Below are 19,606 nucleotides of genomic sequence, written 5' to 3'. Positions count from 1 at the left end.
AAAATCCTATCATTTACAGATTTTTTTACTATTAGGTAAACCTGTATGTAATAGGGAGTTGCAAACTATTTCAGAAAGAACTACTAAGATAAAACATAAGAAATTAACTTGGTTGAAGCTTGAAAAACTACTAGATAAAATGTAATCACAACAATGACATTATATATGTTATGGACATTGTAAACAGTTATTGTTCCATGTTATGATGTTTTTAAGACATATACTGGGTACATTTGATGGAGAAGTACAGAAAAGGTCAGAAGGAGCTGCATTGTGTCTTTGTGGATTTAGAGAAAGCATATGACAGGGTGCCTAGAGAGGAGTTGTGGTATTGTATGAGGAATTTGGGAGTGTCAGAGAAGTATGTAAGAGTGGTACAGGATATGTACGAGGGTAGTGTGACAGCGGTGAGGTCTGCGGTGGGAGTGACGGATGCGTTTAAGGTGAAGGTGGGATTACATCAAGGATCAACTCTGAGCCCTTTCTTATTTGCAACGGTGATGGACAGGTTGACAGACGAGATCAGACAGGAGTCCCCGTGGACTATGATGTTTGCAGATGACATTGTGATCTGTAGTGAGAGTAGGGAACAGGTGGAGGAGACCCTGGAGAGTTGGAGATATGCCATAGAGAGAAGAGAAATGAAGGTCAGTAGGACTAAGACAGAATATATGTGTGTGAATGAGAGGGAGGATAGAGGAATGGTGAGGATGGAGGGAGTAGAGGTGGAGAAGGTGGATGAGTTTAAGTACTTGGGATCAACAGTTCAGATTAATGGTGAGTGTGGAAGAGAGGTGAAGAAGAGAGTACAGGCAGGATGGAGTGGGTGGAGAAGAGTGTCAAGAGTGATTTGTGACAGACGAGTACCAGTAAGAGTGAAAGGCAAGGTCTACAAGAGGGTAGTGAGACCAGCTATGTTATATGGGTTGGAGACAGTGGCACTGAGAAAAATGTAGGAGTCAGAGCTTGACGTAGTACAGATGAAGATGTTAAGATTTGCATTGGGTGTGACAAGGATGGACAGGATTGGGAATAAGTATATTAGAGGGTCAGCCCAAGTTGGAAGGTTTGGAGACAAAGCCAGAGAGGCAACATTACGTTGGTTTGGACATGTGCTGAGGAGGGATGCAGAGTATATTGAGAAAAAGATGCTAAGGATGAAGCTGAAAGAGGAAGGCCTAAGATAAGGTTTATGGATGTGGTGAGAGAGGACATGCAGGTGGTTGGTGTGACAGAGCAAGATGCAGAGGACAGGAAGAAATGGAAACAGTTGATCTGCTGTGGAGATCCCTAACGGGAGCAGCCGAAAGAAGAAGAAGAAGACTGTGTATATTTATACATCATATTTCTTGCATTACTTTATTTCATGAAAATCAATAAAAAATGTTTAAAAATAAAAAATAAATTGCTTATTTTGTGCTCTTCCCTTATATTTATCTTCATATCTTCTAAGTCTTTCCACCTGTTTTGAAATTTTTAGTTTATCTCCAATAGTGCATAATAGATCCTGGTCTGTTCTAATACTGTGCATTGCTTTTATCACATATATCTTTCTTAGTATTTTTGTTGATCTATTCCCTCTTCTATAATCTTCTAACAATGACACTTCTTGTCTTAGCTACTTTATAGTTTTCTCTATTTGATATTTCCATAATGGTATTTGCTTTCGACCCTTCTTTTCCCTCACTACCCTGTGTTCCTGTGGTAGAACTTTATCAGTTATTAATTTAGCAGCACAGTAATATATTCTGTTTACTTCTGTTATATCACATGGATCTCTATGGACAGTCCTAATTACTGTGTTCATTTGTTTTATCAAGCTTCTGACTTCTGGGGTTTTATTAATCTTCTGCAGTCTATTCCTCTCATTGATCTTGATATATTTGTATTTGTCTATTAAATCAAGCAACTCTTAACTCATTGTCTTCCATACTGAGGGCATATCCCTTGTTTTCCGTTTCCTGCTGACATTCTATAAAAAGTTCTATAGCATCTTCCTGTGGCACATTCTCTTCAATTTCATCTTGTGTCATCTGTTGTTCTGTCGTATGGGTACTCACTGGCCTATCACTCCTCAACATTGTCTGCATCAGAGTTTCCAGTTTCCTGTTCCTTTCCTTGCTGTCTAGCTTCAAATGAATGTTTATACTGTTTTCCTGTGGAAAGCTCCAAAATATCTTGATATGGCACCTGACCAATTGCTTCCTGTTCCACTGGTTTCCCCTTAATTTCGATATCCATTGCTCTATCCTGTTATGGTACTTTCTGTATTTGATTTACTACACTGAATCCTTCTGTTTGCAGCTGTTCCATAACCTCAATTTCTATTTCTTTGACTTCTACCATTACTAATCTCTTTTTCTACTATTCCTCTTAGTCTTCTTATTTTTTGTATTATGAAGTTTTCCATATCTGAATTCCTTTCCCTATATTTTTCTTCAAATATCTTTGGTGCTGCTCTTTTTGTATTAGTTAGTTTTGCTTTCTCCTTTGCCTAAATATTACACCAAATTAAATCTCTTTTCCTTTCCCCTGTCCATATTTCTTCTTCACATGTCTCCTGATCTTCTTGCTTTTCCTTAATTCTGGGGACTCACTCCATCATGCTGTGATGCAGTTTGTTTTAGACCTTCTACATTAAATCCTTCACTTTGCAGGCACTCCATAACTTCAACTTCTATTTCTCTAACTTCTGCTTTACATCTTTGTGCTATTAATCTTTTTATTGTGAAATGTTCCATATCTGGATGCCCTTGCCTATATTTCTCATCAAATATCTTTGAGACTGCCTTCTCTATATTAGTTAACTTGGCTTTCTCCATTGCATAAATATTGCACCATATCAAATATCTCTTTCTTTCCCGTGTCCATATTTCTTTTTTATATTTTTCAAATATCTCTAGGTTTTGTTGTTTATATTTTCTTACTTCCTCAGATGCTTCTTTTTCCAAACAGATCAAAATTTCTTGATCTATATACTGTTTTTCAAAAATCTGTTGTATTAATGAAAGCAAATTTTTATTTGAAGCTTCTGACAGTTTTTCCTGCGGAAGTATTTTTCTTTTCTCTAATTTCTCTTTTAATCATTTTGTATATTTTGTGTCTGGGAATTTTTTCTTGGCTTTTTACATAATAGTAACAATACATAATTTCTTTCTTATCTTCAATAGTCCACTCTGTTGTCTTTATGGCTCTTCTTTGGCCAATCAATTTTTGTCATTTTTGTGGATTGCTACTTCCTTCTACAGCGGGGGGTCATCCTCCCCCTGAGCCCGGCCTGGCACCATTGTAGGAATGTTTCCGTATTTTGAGGATTCTTCACTGTCATTTTTTCCAGTCCCGGCACCAGCGCGCCTACCAAGACTGGGAACTTTTTCATCCTGGGTCTTGTGCACCCAGCTATCTTTTTTTATTTTTGATTTACTTCTGTCCATTATATATGCTATATAAATATATGTCAGTGTCGCCTTGGTGAGATTTTGTGAAAAACAGGGTCCACCTAGCAAAGGTATTCACCAAGACTTGAGGATGAATTCAATTTCAGCACTACTACTCTCCTTTGCTTGCTGACTTTTTCATCTCTCCATCAGGACCCCAAACATATGTGGTATGTGGGTGAGAAGATGGAACTTTATGTGAAAATTATGGTTCACTCTATGACAATAAAATTAGGTAGCAAAACTGACAAACATGGGACTCGCCAAGTCTGAGTCTTCTGCATGGTGAATACACTTTGTTTTGACTACCAGTTATATGGAAGAAATATCATAACATTCAAAGGTATTTAAAAAGTTACTGCTGAGAAGAAATTATTACACTGGCTGTTGAGGCAAAAGGAGTAGCTACGAGTTTGTTTTATTTCACTGTCTGCATCGATGCTTTCTTTTTAGATACTCCACTCTCACACTTAATATCCAATGGTTAAATATTCCTAGTAATGAAGAAGGGAAAAACACTGCCACACTACAAGGGTTTGAATAGTTGGAGTGTCTGACCTGCCCTGAACATTGCTTCAGGAGTGCCTAGACACATTTAGGGGAGGGGGAAAAAATGTTTCCTGTCAAATCCATGCTCCCACTCTTTAAAATACGAGTTCCATGTTTTCAGTCCCTCCTTCCCCACCCTACCTTTGAATTCTAACTTCAAACTTCTATTTAATTAGGTCACAGTGGTCCATCATACACTTCACTTTCAAAATAACTGCATTATAACAATTCCCACTAGTAAATATATGCAACTGAAAAGTGCACTGTGAAACACCTGATAATGGAAAATAAAGAGTTAATGAAGAAACTGTAAGCATTTAAAACTATAAAGATATGTGGCTTACTACTGTCTTTATCTGTGATGAGATGGTAAATACAGAAACAAGAACAGTACAGTCTGAAAGTTAATGCTACACTGTGCATGTGGTGTTTAGAATAATTTTTCAATGTGGAGAGTCAAACTACTGTCAGGTCTTGTATGAGAACTACATCACCATATTGCTACTGCACGATTTTTCAGCAGGGTTCCTTTTTAAGCAGTTGTTCTGCTGCCTCTTAACTATCTGTGACATCTTTTCCAAATTATTTTAAAAAATCACAAATTTCTGTCTGATGTCGCTCCCCCTTCCAGGTTACACCTGTTTCTCTCTGAGAGTTACCGTACTGTTGGGTGTCAAACAGTGCCACTGTTTGACAGAGTCTCACTTCCAATTCACATTTCGTTTCACTCTGAAATCACACTACCATGCCTAAAGAGGTTTCACTTAAACAAGTATACCTCTAGGTTGGTCAAACAGGAACACACACTGAAATTTCTCCATGTACAGATCACCAAAAGCAAAATTTCATACCGTTTCCTTGCCAGTTATAGGGTTCCCTCCATGTTCCAAGAAGCTCAAACTGCATACTTGGACCTAATGGAGATACTTACCATCAATCTTAACACCCTACTCATGGAAGACTTTAATTACCCCTATATAGACTGGGAATCCTACATGGTCAGAAATCGACAAACACAGACATTCCTTGATTTTGTAAATACAAACACCCTTTATGAAATAGTGAATATGCCCACTAGATGCTCAAACACACTAGGCCATGCACTTACAAATATGGGAGAATTCTGCACACACCCCCCCCCAATATCTTGTCCTCCTGGAAAGGTCTGACCATAAAGCTCTTTCCTTCAAATTCAAATCCATAAGCCAGTAAAATCAGTAACATTTAGGAAATATTCTAAGGCAAAAGTACAGTTGTGTACACTTACCATAAATGTAGATGTTCGAGTGTATTCACTGTTGCAGTCATTACATTTGGGTAATCTGCTGGCAGGTTGCCCTCAGTCGGCCTGAATAACAAAGTCTTGGGTCCTGCGTCGGTTGCTGTCTCCTCTTCCATGACGTCAGGTCATCAGGGGTATAAAACCTGCAGCCTATGCCATTTTAATCAGTCTTTCTTGCCACGCGGTGCCCGAAGCAGAAGCAGTTCGCAAGTGCCGGTCGGTCGACTCCTGAAATTTTCGTTTTCGAGTTGGGTGGGGCAACGAACGGGATGGAGCATCCTCTGGATATAATTTGGTGCACCCAATGGTCCTTCGTAATGGACTCCCAAGCCGTTAGGTGCAATGGCAATCTTCCCCTGACTGTTTCTAGAGTAGGACAGTCGGGCAACCCCTCAGGGTTGCTGCGCGGGTCTGTCCGAGAAGGTCTCCCTCGACCCAAAGTTCCTCAGGCCCCCTCTGCCCCTGGGGCAGCATCTGTCTTGTCCCCCTCTGCCTCTAGGGGACAAGTTGTCCTGAGTGTCCCGGGAAAACTGGGATTTTCAGAACCACATCATCTTTTGCCCTCTCTGATTCCTAGAAAAGGATAGTTGAGGGCTAGAGAAGCGGACTCCAATGGCAGACAGAGTCTTCCTGTTCTTCTTGCTCTGGACAAGGGTGTCACGAACTGTCTTCCCGAACAAGAAGGAACTGTCAAAGGGAGCATTTGTGAATGACACCTTGAAGGGGTCCGCAAATTGATAGAGTCTGAGCCAAGCATGCCACCTCATAGCTATGCCAGTCCCAGCTGCCCTAGCCACTCCTTCCGTGGCATGGGAAAGAAGACACATGGACATGTTCGAAACAGATTTCAGAGTTGACATTTTCACTAAGAACAGTCACTTGTCCTCTGGCGACAAAGAATCTGGGGGCGACACAGCAAATTCCTTGATGAGGTCTCGCTGGAGTCGAATGATGTGTGCCAAATAATTTGGCGCTCGTATAGAAAACGTCATTGAAGAAAAGACTCACTTCCCAAACCAATCCACTGTCCTAGACTCCTTGTCCGGAGGGTGGGCCGAAGAACTTTCCTGAGTCAGTTCTCTCTTGGTGGCAGCTGCAACCACCATAGCATCCACTGGGGATCCCTTGTACGAGGCCTGTCTGTCTGTGGGAGGAGAAAGGATCCTGCCTTGGGGTTTGGAGTTTGGGTATTGGCTCTATGGTGTCAGGCTCCTTCCATGCCCACGTGGTAATGAGGTCCACTAATGGATCTGCAGGAGGGGACACCCAGGATGTAGATAGGCCCGTGCCAAAGGCCTTCAGGAATACTGACTCATCCGTAGAGGGTTTTGGGGCTGACCAACCTCCCCTTTGGTGGAGGATTTCCATGATGTCTTCAAAGGAGACATCCTCGGGAGGTGACCTGGGGGAACCCTCACCTTCATCCAAGTCAATATCTTCTGTGAGGGACTCGGGGGAGTCCATGTGCCTCCTCTTACACAACTGCTTATGGGAAGCCTCCTCAGTGGGACTCTCTGAAGAGGGCTCGTAAATCATGGGGGGGTTCCACGACGGGATCCACCTGGGGATCCTCTTGCACGGGCTGTCCCTGGGACAAGCTGATGGGAGTCATGACCAAATCCACGGCAGTCTGGGTGGTGTCCACCCTCAATCCTTGGGAGAGAACCCTCTCCACCACGTCGAAGGCTGAAGGAGAGCACACCTCCTTAGCAACCAACAAGGAAGAAGCTCTCCCCGGCTCCATCGTGAGGATTGGGGCTGAGGCCAAGGTAGCCAGGGTTGCGAAGGGAATGGTTCGGATCCGATAAAGTCAGAGCCGAAGACACCTCCGTTCCCTCGGATCCGGCTTCCCGTTCTCAGCCCCGAGAGTTGCTCGGATCCGAACAAGTCTGATCCGAGGAACTCAACGTAATCACCGGCATCGAGGTTGGAGGGATCATCGGCACCGAATCCCCCAGTTCCGAGGATCCTCGGATCCATAAACTCCGAAAACGCAGTCAGATCGGGGAAGGAGAGATTGGATGGAAGAAGGGCATAGAGGTCCCCTCTCCAGCCGGAGAGGGGCCTGGTAAGACTCCCATTTGGATTTGGGTCCAAATGAACCTCCGCATCATCCTGTCTATGTCAAGCTCCGACAGACTCCGAGTCGATCGCGAGGAGGCAATCGACTCAGATCTGGCTGGTCTGTGAGATGACCTCAAAGAAGGCCTCTGGTCCAAGGGCTCCGTCGGCTCTGGCGAGAACCTCAGGGAGTGGAGCCGAGAAGAGGTGGTCCTGACAACTTTAGTAGGCGGACTGGGAAATGGCTCCCGGTCCAGAGACCGTTTGTGGTGTCTTTCCGCGCTTTTCTCTTTGTCTCTCTTGTCCTTATCTCTATCCTTTGGTTTTGTCCGTGTCTCAGAAGGCTTAGAGGGAGGTTGAGTCCCAGCCTGAGGGGGGAGGGGGTTGGTCGGCTACTGCAGCCGATGTCGAGGTCGTCGAATCCAATGCAGAAACTGGTAGCAGGCTCTTAGCTACCAGTTTTGCCTTCCTTTCTTTCAATGCCCTAGGGCTGAACCCTGCACACACACTACATGGCAAAGAAAGGTGCGAAACACCCAGGCAAGTAACACACAGAGTGTGGCCATCAGCCGGTGAAAGCTTGTTGCCACACTCTGTGCATTTTTTAAATGTTGGTTTTGGCTGCTCAGCCATCACCACACACCACTCAGCCAAAACTAAACCAACAAACACACACACACATACACACACACACACACACACACACACACACACACACACACACACACACACACACACACACAAAGGACAGTTAGGCCTACACTACCTCACAAATTCCTAACTTTTTAAACTACTTTTTTTTTCTTTTTTTAACAGAAAACCGACAAATAACGAAGGGGAAGAAAGGGATGACCAAAAAATGACTACACTCACACACTAATATATACCAAAAAGTACCACTTACTACACCCAACTTGGAGCTATAGAGACCACGATGCGTACGCATGAAGTGGCAAACGAGATCTGAGGAAGGGTAGGAGATGTGAGGGATTATGGGTAAGGGGAGGAGCTTGGAGCAGATGCTTGAAAAATGTTGCCGGCTCGGATCCGAAATGGATCCGAATACCCACAGGTTACAGATAAATGAAGTTAACTACTTCAAATTTATAATTACTAAAATAAAAGTATATGCAAAATGCATGAAAAAAATGAAAAATGTTACTATGGTTTGCTTTTTTTTGGTTAATGTATGCACACATGTCATTGTTTAAAATGTGAGAAAGTAATACTTAATAAACGTGTTTAAAAAATGTAATTTGGGTATCCTCAAAAAAAAAAAATAAACATATGCAGCACTATAAAGAAACAAAACAACTCCTAACACACAGACACACACAAACACAGAGAAACAACCAAGCGTGTACATGGTGCATTATTCTTTTACTGCTAATTTACAATAAACTACAGATATTCAGCATTTAGACTGATTTACATATAAATATCAAGGACTTAGCTTGAAAACAGCCCCAGGCCTCCGAAGGGAGGCTGGTCTCACATTTGAGAAGCACTATACTAAAACCTTATAATACTGTAAGTAGTTTAATAGTTTAGGATGGCATTATCAAGATGTTACATTCCTTCATCAATACTGCATACATTTATGTTAATTACATGGTGGTGTGCACATATATACACTTGCATCCACATAAAAATGTCTTCAGATTCCAGCAAGAAAATGGCACATCCCTTATTAGAATTTTCACACACACACACACACACACACACACACACACACACACACACACACACACACACACACACACACACGCACACACACACTTACTTTCATAAAACTTTATTTTAACAATTTACTACATAATTAAAATGAGGGCCACTGTGGTGCAGTGGCTAGCATTGTCACCTCACAACCAGAGGTTCTCCACTTTGATTCTCGGCTGGTGATCTTTCTGTGCAAAGTCTGCATGTCCTGCAGCTGAGTGAGTTTTAAAGACATGCAGGTAGGTGAGTGTATGTGTGCCTTCTGTGAAGGTTGGGCGCTGGGTTGGAAACTTGACACCATAAAAACTCTACTCCCAATCAATCTGTGGACTGGGGATCCGCTGTGGCAACTCCTAACGCGACAAGCCAAAATATAATGCTTTTACTACATAATTAAAATATTCTAAGCTACGATACTAGCTTTTCTTACAGATCTTACAAACAGTCATTACCTTATTAACAAAGGCTCGTTAACTTAATGTTTACAGATGTCACATCAATAATTACAGTTGTTTATAAAAGTGATGAGGACTCGTGTGTTGCTTTTAAATTAATCTCTCTGACCTAAAGTACTAGTACGTGAATTATTTGAATGATTCTAAATTTTAGTGTGTGTGTACGCGCGCATGTGTGTGTTTAAAATGGTAATAACATGATTTGATCACATGAGCTCAAACCACAGTCGGTCAAGGTGGAAACTGCTCCCTTCACACTACAGCAAGACTGTAATATTGCATGTCACTTAGCTGTGTGTAGTCTGATGCTTGTATAACTTTCAGAGAAAAAAAAGCAGATAACTGCTACACTATTTGTCAGTGACAGCTCTTTCTTCATGGCACAGTGACCTAAAACTGAAAATAACAAAAGGCAATTGGGATGCAGAGGTGTTTTTTTTTTTTTTTTTTAGTTTTCTGGTATTAGTTCATAAAGTGATGCGCTTGAGTATATGCATTTTGAAAATGTGTGCATTTCAAACAGTCATGTTCTGAGTTCATGTGATACAACTTCTGATACAGCCAAGTCACATAGTGGGCAATTCATATTTTAGTAATGGTGAGGGTGGTTTCTGTCATTAGGGGGGATCCAAGTGGTCAAACTAGAACCCACCCCCCTCCATACACACACCATCAGTAAAATAAGAATAATTCTTGAGTAGTGGCATTACTCTGAAAAGAAGCTATGATCTCTCTCTTGGTATGGCTACCAGAGTTGGTGGGATATAACAAACTACCACCTTGTTTGGAGTGCTTTCCAATGTATAACACATTGTTGATTATCTGAATTCACCTAATGCTGAAAACATCAAGTACAGAATATCTAATTTCAAACCAACAGCCCACTTACAAATTCACAAAAGTATGTTACAAGCTTGACCCTCTGTTTCTATGATTACATTCTAACTGTTCTGTGAATAACACTCAAATGTGCAAACATAATCAGTGCAATTGTTGAAAATGAAACATCTTTAAAATCACTAAAAGACAACAGGAAAGTGCTTTTGAAAGGGTATGCCCCCATCCCTGCTATTTACATATACACTAATACCAGATTGCTATACTTCAGAGAAAAGAGACCCCCCCCCCCACAAAATCCTGCTATTAATATATACTGGGATGGATTCCAAAAGACTTGCTCTCAGTGTAAGCCACCACTTAAACTGAGAACATTTTTTTTTGGAAACTGGACCCCAGTGTAAGGCTGTTTAGAGACAGGCCTTACACCTAATTCACATACACTAATAGCAGGTCTTTCTGAATCAACAAAATGATGAAGTATATAGCATCAAAAGTGACAATGCTTGCAAACTGAATTCATTAGGCAATTATGGATACAGAAATAATGACAAAAACTAATATATGATCTCACTAGGTTGTTCATAGCAGTCTATTTTAAATATTCAATTTATATGCTATACTATTCATTCTTAACGTTTTCAAGGAGTATTATCAAGCAAGAACTATGTTTGGCCACAACTAGCAGTTCAAATGTACAAAGGAATACATGCTCAAAATAACTGCCACTTGATTACTTGTTCTGTCATCTGAGAGACAGCATGAAATAATTAGAAAATATTCTTCCAGCATATCACTGTCCTATTTTCATTACTGCAACAGCAGAGAATGCTGGCCAGTGCTAAGTCAAGTGTCATATTCTAATTTAAGCACCAGTGCCAAGCCTGTCTCATGGGTATTCCATTAAGTCACAAATTCAATGGGATACTTTGTTTTCGGCATCAAAGGGCACTACTACAGAGAGACATCCCTGCCTCTCAGTCTTCCCTTATAAATAACAAGCTGGAAATAAATTCTCTGGCTCTAAAGAATGGAAACTCATACAGTTTGGGACATCTTTAACTCCCTTGCTCTCTGACCCCTTTAACTCTTTAATAACATCTAAAGAACTGGTTATTTCTTTGATTTTTTGACAATCTGACGTTTAGGAGCAGGTCTCACTGGGTCAGTCTAATAGAAGAGCAGCAACACTGGCTACATCCCAAACAAAACCGTTATTGTCCTAAGCCACATCAAAAGTGAGCTGGCAAGAGAAACATATGCACCTGAGAGTTCATTTTTCTCAGCCTATGGCAAAAACAGTATCAAAGAATAGCAGTTTTAGTGCCAAGTAACACAGACTAGAAGATAATCTGTTTAGAAGATGAGGACTTTAGACTGTGGCTATGGATATCAATAAAAAAAAAATAGCCAAATGAGTCAAGGACCACTGCAATGTCCCCACTAACTGAATAATGTGGTATGTGGCTGGAACTGTTGAAGATATATTAAAACAAAATGGAAAAGTTATTGTGAGTAGCTGCATATACAATTAATACTGAACAGTTAAATCAGAATTTGTTATCTATATTAATCACATTTCCAAAATCTTACCTACAAAATGCTGACAGCATTTGTAAATCAAATCTTGTCTAGAGCCTTAAAACCATGAAAAGAAAGCAATGTACAACAGTTAATGTAACCAGCTGACAACACTGCCTAGAGAGTCAGTTCCCATTATTTCTTGCTTGCTTTCCCACATAACTGCAAATCTAGATTACTGAAATGCATATGATGATGGAAAAAGATCACATGTTCCACCAGTTCTGCTCATTATTTACTGGAAAGTCTGTGATCAGATTTATTAAGCACTTACCCCCCCCCCCCCACATACACACACACGCACAAATCCATAGCCTTAACCTTGTCCCAAACATTCTTGAATCTAATGTTTATATCCCTACTACTGCTTGAAAAAGGTTGTTCCAATCTTTCCTCACTCTTTCTGTGAAATAACACTTTTTTATAACTCCAATGAACTGCTCACCTTGTTTTCTGCAATTGTAATAGCTTACACATCTAAAATATTTTATAAAAGCAGTTACAGATGTATGAGGAGCTCACCACAACAGTAGTTTCACAACACCATTTGACTTCCAATTAATTCATATCCTAGAAGCAGAAGCACTGATCCTGAAATAATGGAGAATCATTCTTACAAAAATTAGAGTGATGTAAAGCATCCAGCTAAGTATCTCAGATAATAATCACTGCACCAGGAAACATAACCTATGTATCAAGGCTGCAGGGAATGGTTGACAATCTGAGGTTTAGGAGCAGATCTTCTTCATCATTCTGATAGAAGAACAGCAAAGTTGGCTACATCCCAAACAGAAGTTATCGTCCTAAGCCACATCAAAAGTGAACTGATAAGAGAAAAATATACAACTGAGAGTTGATTTTTCTTAGACTATGCCAAAAACGTTATCAAAGAATAGCAGTTTCAGTGCAAGAAGTGCAGTGTCAAGTAAGGATGTATAATTTCATAAGAATATTACAAATAAAGCCTTACTATGTCTAGGCAGTTCAGATCCTACATCCTAGTTAAAAAAGAACAATATCCTTAGTTAACAACATTTTCTTCCCCCAACATTTGTGACAGGTACTCTGTAGGGAGTTTAAAAAAAATCTCCCCAAAACACATTCCCAATTACTTCTATCTTTCCCATCACAACCCCAGCATTTGCTATCTACTCAAGGAGAAATTATCTGAAGTCTCCTTGGGGTATATAAATAGCTATGCAAACACTTTCAAGCAAAAATACTAAAACTGCTGGACTTTGCTGCATACTTGGGAGCCATTCAGATGTCTTGCTGTTCTGACTTTCCATATACTCCTTCTACTCTTTTCTAACCTCCACTGATTGATTCGTATAGTTATCATGCAATATTTTATATGACCTACTAATCGTCCCCCTTTTAACAACAGCTTTTGTTCTAGCCTCAGCTAAAAACTCTCAGAGCTGCTCCTTCAGTTAGCATTCTCACGTCCCTTTTTCTCTGTACTCGGTTGCCAATCCCTAGTAGGGAAGCCACTTTTAACCTACTGTCCAAACTTCTGCCTGGCCTCATCCCACTCTATTGCTTTTCCCTCTCTAGTTATTTGCTTTCAACATCTTTGTTCTTTTGCCAGTTTTCTCCAGGATATTCCAGCCCAGACTTGCCTATTTTCTATATCCCTACTTGCAGTCATCCCTGTTGCAAAATCTCCTTTCTCCATTCCTGTGTTGGCTTAGTTCTTAAAATACTTTCTACAGCTTTATTACTATAATATTCTATGTGACTGTTATTATTCTCCTTAAGGACTTTGATTCTAAGTCCTACTATCTCCTTATTTCTCAAACTGCCTCCGTTTCATCATCATCCCTTTACACTTTGATTTATAACCTTCAGCTTATGTGTTTGCATGTAAGCCTTACCTTTGTATCTCTTAAATACTCATTCAGTTCAGGTAATCCTAAACCACCTTGTTGTAAGGGTAGAATCAACTAATCCCACTTAACACTTGCTCTCTTCCCCTCCCAAATAAATTCCTTCAAATCTTTATTAATTGTCATCCACAACTTCTCCTCTGGTTGATAAACATATGCTTGACCTGTATATAAAACTAAAGGGACTAAAACAATTTCACTGAGTGTACCTTACTATCCATATCCATAATCAAGAGCTTCTATTTTCTCAATTTTTGTATTATCTTTGTATAGTTTTTCTGCACATATCTTAGTTGCCATAACAAAAATCTTCTAATCCACACACCTCAATACTTCATCTTATCATGTCCCTATAAATATGGGTATTGCTGAATCAATTCATACATGGGTACATAGTTTACTGCTACAGAATTTGTTTTATCTTCATTGATTTTATAAACAAAAAAGACTTGAAACTGTGTCAAAATTTCCAGAACACAAAAATATAAATAATTAAAGTTCTTTCCTCTATTATGTCCAAAAGAAGCCAAAGCAGGGTATCAGTAGAAATATTTAATGAAGGTTAAGCGTTTTCATCCACAGACTTTTTGTTTTTGCACAGGAGCTTGCAAAAGACTTTAACCTATATGAACAAGGTCCTTGTTTATGCACACTCTTTGTTATCACCTGGGTCATAGGGCTTTATCCCTCTATGTCACCGGAGTGACTAGAAAGCCAAATGTGACTTTTTTCTTACTAAAGTGCTTGCTTCAGCATTTGTCTTCCACAAGGTAACACTCCCAATCCTGTCTCATAACACCTTGTTCTTATGGAGGGGTCCTAATTGGTGTTGTGAAAGCTCACACTGCAGATGCTAGCAAAGGAGAGAAGGGAAGTAATAAATAAAACAAACACTGCTGAAGTGCTTCTTGTGCATAGGACTTTTTTTTTCATTTTGTGGGTTGAGGAAGGCACCAAACCTTTCAGCTTAAGGGCTTCAACCATAGCACTAAGTGTCTTTTAATCAGAACTGAAATGTGAACATTTGAAAGTTAATTACGTTTCCCTGGTCAAGCTATAATAAACATAATATAATTTTAAATCTAGACAGGCATTCTGCATTATGAAGACCAGTATCCATTGAGTTTTTTGTGTATGAAAAATAACTGTATCTATTCCAACTTTTGAATGTTACCTCTATAGTAGAAATATATTCAACTTATGACATCACTTAAGCTTTAAATAAAGGTAACATTACCTTAAGGTGCTTGCTATTAACAGTAGACAAGATGATTTTTACTACATAATGCAATTTTCTGACAGCCATTTGTAGATTTGTTTTAAATTTGTATGCTTATCCACATAAACACCCGTGTCAGAATGGTACACATCTCAGCTAAGAGGTAGTTATTAACAGCATCACATTAAGACCAGTCCAAACGGCATTACTGCACACTTTTTGATGTTAATTCTAAGTTGGAATGATACTGATCAGGCACATGTTGCATCTAAAAGATGCTGAAGGTTGCCATGGATACTTAAGTTTGTTATAAGCACACCTGTGTAACTCTATCAGCAAATGTATTACACCAGATAAAATTCATAGCAAAGAATGAAGTCGTTAAGATGTTAAAAACTGGAGACAGGACAGAACCCTGTGGAATCCCTTTGTAAACAAAAGCAGTTTATTATTTTAACTATAAAACAGTTCACACCAGTCTTGAATCCAGTTTATAATACAGTCATCACCCTTCTGGTTTTGTATAGTTTGCAAGATCTTAAGATGCGAGACTGCATCAAATGCTTTGGCTAAGGTGAGGTAAACCATACTGACTGCAACATCAGTATCAAAGGCATCAATAAATGGAGCACAAGAGTTGGTCAAACTGGTTGAAATGGAGCAAATTTGAGTCCTGTATCTCACTCAGAATAGATGGCTTTAACTTTAACAAAACTCGTTCAAGGCATCCATACATTATGAATGTAATGGGCACATTAAGGCTGACACTCTAGTGGATGAGTATCTCTAAAGCCCATTCCAAAGCCTGTGGATAATGGTGGCTGAAACAGGTAACTAAGCACAAGGGGTAATACAGCTTTTGTTTTCACTATGAAATAACCTGGTATCCAGTTCAATCAGTCACTCAAACTTTATACTCTTTTATCAAGTATTGGCTGCAACAATCTAACCTAATACTCAATGCTAAAAAGACTAAGGCTATACTCTTTTACCCAAAAACTCATCTTCTGACCCATCTAATTTTGCTGTCCTGTTCTAGGAGAATATAACACTAGACATTGTCTGAAATGCCAAGTTACTAGGTGTCCACATTGACAATAATCTTCAGTTTGATCTTCAAATCAGTCACACCATTAACAAAACACATCAAATACTAGGGGGCACTCTACAAAGCCAAATATTACCTGGCTGAATGTGCTAGAAAATCAACTGCCACTGCTTCCTTGCTTCTAAGTCTACTTAGGCAGCTCCAATATTCACCAGTCTACATTCAACACATCAACATGGACTGAAGTAATGCTACAAAAAAGCAACATTTGCTACTGGCCTCCCCAGTACGGCGGACCATTGCACTACAGTCAAAAAACTGAATTGGATGGAGTTTCCCAATTACCTCAAACATGTCCAAGTAAAATTTGCTTACTTTATTCTCTATCAGCAATCAAAATCCCCAGCCTTAGCAGCACTGACTGGTACTCCACCACCAGAGAGTTAAGCTCAAGACAAATTCCTTGCCTATCACTCCAAGTTACATAACTCATGCGGAGATGCACTCTGCTCCCATAATATGGGAAGATTCTGGAGCTCTACTCCTCTTTCTTGCAGGCAAATTGAAAACTCTTCAACTTTTAAAAAGTGAATGCATACTCATTTTTTTCAGAATGTGGAGAAATCACTGTTCTACAACATCTGGCTATCCTTTTCTTCAGCAACCTCCTTTGCCCACATTGCCATGAAATTCTACTATTACAAGGATTTCTATAAGCAAAACCTAAAACTCATTTTGTATATATGGTATATACTGTGTGCATTGTGAATATTAGCCTCCATGCATCGTATTAACACAAATGGACCTTTTCTCACCACTGTGTAGTTGAATTAGTTTTATTATGTATTGCTTTACATATCCAAGTACTGTAAGAAACTGACAGTGTTTTTTTTTTTTACTTTATTTACATTTTGCTTTTTGGAACTGTGATCACCACTAAGTCCAGAAGGTAAAAACAGGGTCCAACCCTGAACCTCCTGTGCTGGCCTCACCCAAGTTGCAAAGCACACTGATTTCATGTACCCCTTTTATGAGCAGAAGTGACCAGCACTGAAGACAATCCAACTATACCTCAATGACCTCTTCTAGTTTACAGAGATCCCAGGTCCACTAAAAATGAGAATTTCAATGTTAGGGATGCTTCCAGAGAGTCAGTCAATGGGTCTAATAAGAACTGATCATGCAGATATCCAAATACATGGAGGTTCTTCTCCTGCAAGGTTAGCCTCTTAATGCAGAGCACTGAAAGTAGAGCCTACATGGAATTAAATGAAGGAACTTTCTTCTGTATGCACTCTAGACAATGATGTGCCAGAAAATATCTATCATGTCAAGCAATGCCACCTATACTCCCTGCTGCAAGAGAGGCATGGCCATCTGTACTCCCTGCTGCAAGAGAGGCATGACCCCCTGGAGAGTCGACATGTACTGGATATGCTCAATCACATTATGAGGGTTCAAAATGAGACAGATGTCTCTCATTCCCCTTAGAACCAGAAAGACACAGCAGCTGCAAAATAAGTGGTCTCATTCCCAGGAAGGAAAAGTCTTTATGGTTCCACTTGAATCACACAGTTTAGGCCTGTCCAAAGGATTATGAAGAGAAAGCTTGATCTCTGAGTAAAAGTCTTTCTGATGAAGGGCCTAAGAGCTTTAAGACATGGTTGCTTCTGACAAGGTCCAGTACCCAGAGACCCTTATTGAATGAACTCAAAAGAACTGCAGTCAGGTTTGGAACTGCTGGACTGGATGAGAGTGGAACTGCCCTCCTGGAAGATTTAGCCAGCACAAGCAGAAGATGCAAAAATATCTAATTCTTAGCAGCCTTCCTTACTCTGCAAGAAGGCTTATTCTTCAATTGGGGGTTAGTCCTGAAGAAGCAGCAGTGATTTTCAGAAGTAAGAAGAACTTTCTTCATTCTCTGAAAATTCTCAAGCAAATTTTGAGGAGACCTGTCCAAAGGGGACCTCCTCCCATTTAGAAGGCATCCAAGACAAGCTGTCTAAAGTTATCCTTAAGGGAGTAGAACCCAAGTTATGCTATCCTGCACAAGCAAACACTCAAATCCTAGCCATAAAATCAACAGTCAAAATGACAGAAAATCATGTGGAAGCCTTCTGTAGAAGCTGCAGGAAACACCTTAATGAGCTCCTCCTTGTCCCCAGAATCATGACAGCCAAAAGCTTTTCCACTACCTGATCCACCAAGGAGATGGTTAATTATTACATGCTCTCACCTATCATGGTTTTGTGCCGATTTAAATTTATACTGTGTGCACATTCTGTTAGCAGTTATCCATGCTACTGACAGACCTGAAAAAAAAAAAAAAACTACCTGTCACCACTTACCCTCAGCCAACGTTCGCCTCATCTTGGCTAGTCTATTGAAGCCTGCTTTTCTTAGACAATAGACTTCTCATATTTATTAACAGATCACTTGTAACTTCTGGCCATAACAAAAATATGCCCACTTCACCATCATAAAAGGAATTTTAAATAGGTAAACAAGTTTGACAAACTTACAACTAGGAACTACAAGACCAACTATGAATTTAGGATTGCGAAGAATTCAAAAGGCAATTATAGGAGTAACCAGCAATTCTGTATTGAACTTGTCATTATTGGCACCTCGTCCTCTGACCCCCAAAAGCTCTGATAATGTTCTTGCAAAAAAGTACTCTTCCATTTTCACCTCATCCACCATTCCCACTGCAACATCCATTCCCCATCACACCTCTTCCACCAAAAATCATTTTGGACCAAGTCCTTCTGACACTTTCCAAAATTAAAAATAGTTGCATGAGTATTAATAATATTCCTGGATGTCCACAGAAAAGAGCCAAGTCCCACCTGGAAAACCCCTCCATCTACTCCTTAACATCAAGCTCACCACTGGTTACATCCCCGGGGTATTGAGAACAGCTGTTACAATATTCTTGCATAAACGTGGTCTGTCTAGTGACTCTGGGAATTATAAGATTATTAGTCTCGCTACTATTATTTGCAAGCCTATGGAAACAATGTTAAAGAGGGTTTCTAAAAGTCAGATCATACCTGTTCAACATGGTTGAGTTCTTCAAAAGTGTTCCTGAGGCCACAGGTAAGGGACAAACTGTCCATACTACTTACCTAGACCTTGTCAAGGCCTTTGCCAGTATTCCCCCATGCTAGGATTATTAACAAGCTCTCCTAATTGAACATTATTCCATAGTTAGTTCATTGGAGAGGTAACTCTCCATCCGACAGAATTTGTACCGTTAAGGTCAGAAGTATTTGCTCTTGACAGAAAAAACATCACCAGTTGTGTCCCACATGACTCTTTAATCGTTCCCTCCTCTTTGGTATATACTTCTCTGAAAACTGACATCAAAGGACAATGAAAAAGCAAGTTTGCTGATGATTCCAAACTGGAGATGGTTATTAAATTCTATAATCTTATTCTGAAACTAAGATTCCCCAGAAAGGAGATAGGCCAAACAACTGCTTGATGCATTAATCATGGGTTTACCCTCAGTGACAAGAAATGCAAC

General features: G+C 40.0%; 1 protein-coding gene across 2 annotated transcripts in view; it reads right to left on the bottom strand.

The window, feature by feature from the left end:
- The window catches only part of SLC25A26 (solute carrier family 25 member 26), a 2,337,350-nt gene that overhangs the window by 676,895 nt on the left and 1,640,849 nt on the right, over positions 1–19,606 (bottom strand). The gene's annotated exons all lie outside the window — the stretch shown is intronic.

This window comes from Protopterus annectens, chromosome 7.part0 (assembly GCF_019279795.1).
Source record: "Protopterus annectens isolate FY-2018-M chromosome 7.part0, PAN1.0, whole genome shotgun sequence".
Lineage (NCBI taxonomy): Eukaryota > Metazoa > Chordata > Ceratodontiformes > Protopteridae > Protopterus > Protopterus annectens.
This window is presented reverse-complemented; position numbering and strand designations above follow the sequence as displayed.